Here is a 6119-nt window from a genome sequence, read left to right on the forward strand (position 1 = left end):
CTTATTTCTCCTTGCTGTTTATGCTGGAGCTCCAGCGTGCCTAGCAACTTTGGATGTTTTTTTTTCCATGCTGGTTTATTGTTATTTATGTGTGTCAGTAGGAGCGGATGAAACGTGAAAATTCCCTGTGGGGCTGTGCTAGCAATTTACCCATAAATGGGACTGAGATCTGGTGTTTGGGATTACTCCTGGACACTTCTGCTTGCTGTGCATGGCGGTGCTGGTGTAGAACCAGGCTGGCAAAGAGCAGGTTGCATCCACACTGCACCCTCATTTCAGAAGAAACTCCAAATCAGGATCTGAACATCCCATGCATGGGAGAAGTGCACTCACACATGTATGTGTAATTATACACAAGCACTCTTACCCACACAGATACCTGGTGTTTCTCAGTTTGTCATCCTACCTGACCCACAGTTTCTTCCAAAAGGGCTGTGGCTGCAATTCAAGCTCTATTTGCTTTGTTAGTGGAGGCACCCACACTCATCCCATCCCATCCCATCCCATCCCATCCCATCCTGCCCCATCCCATCCTCTCCACAGCTCACTGGGTGTGCCACTGCCACATGGCTATCTCCTGGTTTCCAAGGGTCTCTCAGCAAATCAACTCCTTTCAGGAGGAAGGTCCTTTCTAAGATCTCTTTTTCTGTAGGGCACAAATCTGACTACAAAGGATTCTGACATCCCAAAAGTACTGCTGGTGGGGAAAGACAGTGCATCTAGGTTGAAGGAGTCTGGGTTTCCACCAGCCAGGGTCATTCAGTTTTCCGGATTTAGCCAGCTGGGTGTACTGGTTTGGCCAGATTTTCCACTTTCTTGTCCCTATTGCAGGTTCACCTCACATCCAAGGGTTTCTGTGCCCTGTGAAGTGAGTGGGAGGCAATCTGAAACCCGGATGCCGGCACTCAGGTCTCAGTGGTCCCAAGGTGGTTAGAGGTGCGTGGTTTGGGGCACAGGCCAGGCTGAAAAACAACCTTGCACCCCCCCTAAATCCTGCACGATTTTATCAACGTTGAAACCTAAACCCTTGGTTACACCTACTTGTGGACTCAAAGCCGTGACAGATGATGCTGTCATCCAAATGTCATCGTGGCAGTAACCTTACACAGAGTGGCCGGGGCAACAGGTCTCATGACTGTTGTGGTATTTTTGGACGTATACTTCACCCAGAGATAAGGCTTCCCTTTGCAGCTCCCTTTCTCCACCAGGATTATTGCTGTGCACGCCTGCTCTCTGAGCCAGGACTCCCCAGACCATGGGATGCATCAGTCCCCATGCTGCTGGGCTCCTCTCCAGGAGGGGAGGGAGGCTCAGGGCATGAACCTGTGGCCACCCCAGGCCATGAGCATCACACCTCCCTGGCACTTTTATATCAGACAAGAGAAAACAATTGATCTGAGTTATTCTAAACACACTTGGCAGATCCTTTCCTTTCCCTGTGTCACTGTTAGAAAGGAGTTGAGCCCTTCTTGTCAGGTTTACAATGAGTTTAAAATACACCTGAACTTTAGGGAAAGCCCAGCCATGGTGTGCTGGCAGAAGTGACCCGGTGAGGAGTTTTACTGACTGGGTGAGGTTTTCTCTTGAGACGCCCCCAGAGGAACACACAAATGGCCTCCACAAGGCTTCTATTCTACTTTTAAGGGATCGATACCAGCCAGCCCTTCAGATAGCTGCCTGAATTGGTTCCTTGTTTATTTCGGTGGAAGGCCGAGTGCTGCCTGAACAGAATGATGTTTTCAGCTCACTGAAGGGCAGATGAGGCGGTCGATACACGTGCACTCTGCCCCCACCGGCTGCAGGATCCATCCCATTTGCTCCCAAAGCACTTTATATTATCCTGGGGTATTTTAAGTCCAGGTCAGCATAAAGTGGCTTTTGTATTACCGAGTATCAGACCCAGTGATTTTGTAACTCCACTTATTGCAATCCTCATAATCAGCTTGAAGGCTCCAATTAGCTGCAGCAATGACTCAGCCTTGTTGACAAACCTTGAAGCGAAGGGCGACATGCTAGAGCTGCTCCATTACAGGGGAGAGGCCAAGATATATTGCACCTTTCTTTTCAGGCAAGAGCCGATCGATGCAGAAATTCACTTTCTTCCCATGTCCCATTGGGTGATGAGCTGACCATATCTCATTTATTTTTTAAGCCATCCGATGTGTCCAAAAGCCGTACTCAGCCAGGCAGGAGTCTCCCTAAATCAGCTTTAACAGATCCAATTGGCGAGTGGCACAGCTGTCCGGGTGCCACCTGTTTGGCCTCAATAGAAGGTGAGTAGAGGAGAGGAGGAAGCTCTTGAAGAAGGTCATGAGGTTTGAAGGGAAGGCTGTCTTGCCAGCCACTGGAGCTCCTTCAGTTCCCCAAAAACAGCTGTAATTCGCTTTCTGACTGCTTCTGCTGATGGCTTTGCAGAGGTCTCTCATAAAAGCTTGAGGGAGCTTCTAATCTGACTTTCTAGAAGACCACCTTTACTTTCTGCCTTATGCCGAGATCATGAATTGATCCCACCAAAATGGCAGCCGCTGTGTCCCACAGTGTGGCAACCACCATGCAGGGAAGGGGATGCTGGGAGAGGCAAAGCAAAGTCCTGAAGGCGTGGGATCCTTGCAGATCCATTGACAGAGCAGGTGACGGGGCAGGCTGTGCCCATGACATACACCTGCTGGAGCTGAGCCACCTTTGTATCGCCACCAGGTGGAAGGTGAGGAGGATCAGCTGGCACCGGGCTGCAAGGAGGTGCCACCAGCAAGGACCTGGTGGTGGCACATGGAGGCAAAGCAGCGTGTGCCCTGGGGACTCAGCATGTGCCAGCCTAATATCTTGCATGGTCGTGCCAGATTTATGGTCTTGATTTTGTTAGTCAATTGAAGAACAGAACAGCCCTCACACCCAGCACAGCCTGACCGGCACCAGCTCATGTCTGTGCCATCCCCCTTCCTGGCTCATTCCCCACAGCAACACATCAACCGATTGCTTCCCTTTCCAGAGGCTTCCAGCAAGCAAACTCTGCCGTTTGTCATTCCTAAGGAGCTGGTTTCCAAGGTTTTCACTGAAAACTGAAGGATTTGGCTCCTGTAAGCAGTCTGCATTCAGGGAAAGCTTTGAGCTCCTCCAAGCAGTAAACTGTAACTTCTGCCAAAGCTTCTATGCTGAAGCACAGAACCTCACATTGCCCTCGGTAAGCCTGTAAAACATCCCTGGTTGCTTCTGGGTTTCTCCAGCAAAGTTACATTTCATGTCATAACTCAAGGAAACAACAGAAATAAAAAGGAAGGTGGGATGTGTGGCACTGAAGGACCAGCTCCAAAGCACTCAGAACCCAACTGCAGAGTAACAAATGCTGTTGATGCTGGTGGACCGAACACAGCAGAAGACTAGATCCCATATACCGGCTGCAAGCTCAGTGCGAGGAACCTGGCAGGAACCTGGCAGTGACCTCAGGTGTCCTTACCTTCAGCAGCGTTAGCTGTCCCATTGCCAGCTGCTGGCTCCATGCTGCCCAAGAGTCACACACACAGCCAGTTGGTTTCCAGGACTGCCCTCTGCTTTTGAAGGCAACCACCCATTGCACTTACCTTGACGAAGGGCCTCTGGGAGTAAAGGGGACATCCCCTGGGCTTGTAGTGTGCCTACCCCAGCAGTGGTGTCTCCTAGATTTCATGTGCCCCCATAACAAGAACAACACACCAAGGATGGAATAATTAACCAGTGACTGAAAGGCCTTGATTTAGTGTTGTGATTTTCCATTCCCAAGTTTGGCCTGTGGATGTGGATGGCTTTGGCTGCCCGGGGTATGCAGCAGCAGAGGAGGCAGGGACGGATCTGCCTGGGAGAGGCTCCCCAGTGCTGAGGCCAATGAGCGGAACACAGACCTCATTTGTTCCTGGCTGGGTTTTAGCATCTCTTACTCACACGCTGCGTTAGGCAGAAAATCACTTGGGACTGCTGCAAAACACCAAAATGTGTGCACCAGGACCATCCACCCCTGCAGAAGAGAACATTACTGTGCAGGAAGATGTTGAGTAATGGGAAAAATATGCCATCGCTCTCCTCCGAGCCTCCTTCCAGGATGTGATGCCACTCAGCCCTGTTGCATCCACTCCTTCCCTCATTCTGAGTCCTACAGCCACCTCCGACTCCAGAGGAGGAACTGCCACAGCCTGCAGGAGCCTCCAGGACTGCATCAAAGCTGCGGACTACCCTTCAGCTAAGCCTCTCCTTGAGAAACAGATAAAAGGCACTAACTGTGATTTACAATCCACAGACAGCTTTACAATCCAAGGGACAGCTCTGAGACAGTCTGTGGAGTCGCCATCAAAACCTGAGCAGTGGTGACATGTCAGTGAAAGGAATGCAAAGCTCCCTGTTTGACACCAAAAGGAGATATAAGGGAAGTTCCATGTGCTGCTCCGAGTGGCTCGGGCAAGAGAAAGAATTGTTTTCTGGCATTTCATTTAGTACCGCAAAGAAAACTAAAAGCAAAGGTTCCAGCTGAATTCTTTTGTTGCTCTGTAACTAAGGAAGGGAAGCAAATATGGCATTAATTAAGAGGATTTACTGAGTGCTCTTTCTAGTGAAACAAGCTCGTTCCAGCTGAGATGGAGCAGGGAAAGCTGGTGTGGGGCAGAGCTGGGTGAGGACATGGCACATGGCACACACCATGGGTCAGCAGGCACCAGGCCCCCCCCCAGCACCATAACCTGCTCTCGTTCCCTACAGCCCCACAAGACCCCCCCAGCAACAGATTGAAGAAACAGATAGAGAAGTGGCTCACCGAGGAGAAGCAAGGTCATAACTTCTCCTTTCATCTCACCCATGACCAGCCTACGTGCTTTTTCACTGCCAGGTTCACCATGCTCCAGTGCACACATGTACAACATTTAATTACCAATTACTTGCCAGTCAAATGCCTCCTTGTGCTCCACTTGGCCAGGTGGAGCAAGAGAGAGGCCAGAGTGACGCTCTCCTCCCTTGTCAATGACCAAAATCCTTCTCAGATCCTTCACCAAGGCCATGGGAGGATGACCTGGAGTTAGAGCTTCAACCACCAAACAGACCGGTGGCTGTATCCCACCATCAAGCCTCTTTCTGCTCGCTGGAAGATCCATCAAGGAATGGGAGCTCCAAGAACCTTGGGATTTTTGTTTTGCTTTGCTTCACTGTGTACTTTCCTAGCTGCCATTGAAAGAAGAGCAAGTCCTTTTCCAGCCTCTCCCTAGAGCACTGCATTGCACTCAGTCTTCTCTGAGGCTCAGATCTACTGCCAGCCATGGCGGTAGGGCCATAGAGTCCTGAGCAGCCATGTCAGGGCCTCAAGACAAAGGCACCAGGTGGCTCTTCACTGGAAGGGACAGTTATGTGTGGCTGACAGGACTGAAGTAACGGGACCTGATGCATTTTGAACGCAGCTGTATCGCCCCATGGGGGTTGTGATCAGCTCTGTGGACATACTGGTGTGTAGGTGAGTACATAGAGGTGTAGGTGGACACTAAGTTGTATAGGAGGATAAATGGATGTAGATGGGCACTGCAGTGCCCACATCCCAAGGCATGGGAGCAGTGGGGATGCAGGCTGGCCAGGGGAAATGGAGTTGGTTCAAAATGGGGAATACTCTGAGCCCATGACAAGCAGCTTTCTTCTTCCCCATGTCCCGTAGCCTGGCTTCGAGCCCTGAAAGGAGATGCTGCGTGCCAAGAACATTTATGACCACATCCAAAGAGCGAGCCAACACCTGATTTGCCCTTAATGACAGCAATGGGAATGGGCCTGGGGTGGAGGGGAGGGGGGGAAGGAGGGGTGACGGTCAGGATGGGGCTCATCTGTCATTCACTGTAGGTCACTGAGCCAGAAATAGGCACTGAATGATGCCGGAGCTTTTGTTGAGCCTGCAAGTAAAGCTACCCCTGCATCCGCGTGACCCAGGAGCAGCACAGGGGGGTTCCCAGCTCCTCGGAAAGGCCGGGAGGTGCTGCTACCGCCGGGCTGAACTAACAGACGTGAGGAGATGGCAGGCTCCACATGATGTCGAGTAGTTGGTTGCAAACAGAAAGCAATAAAATACCCTTGTTTGTGCGAGGATATACGTAGGGATACAGACAAACAGGGGGAGGGCCACA

The sequence above is a fragment of the Excalfactoria chinensis genome, chromosome 3 (genome assembly GCF_039878825.1).
Source record: "Excalfactoria chinensis isolate bCotChi1 chromosome 3, bCotChi1.hap2, whole genome shotgun sequence".
In the NCBI taxonomy this organism is placed as follows: Eukaryota; Metazoa; Chordata; class Aves; order Galliformes; family Phasianidae; genus Excalfactoria; species Excalfactoria chinensis.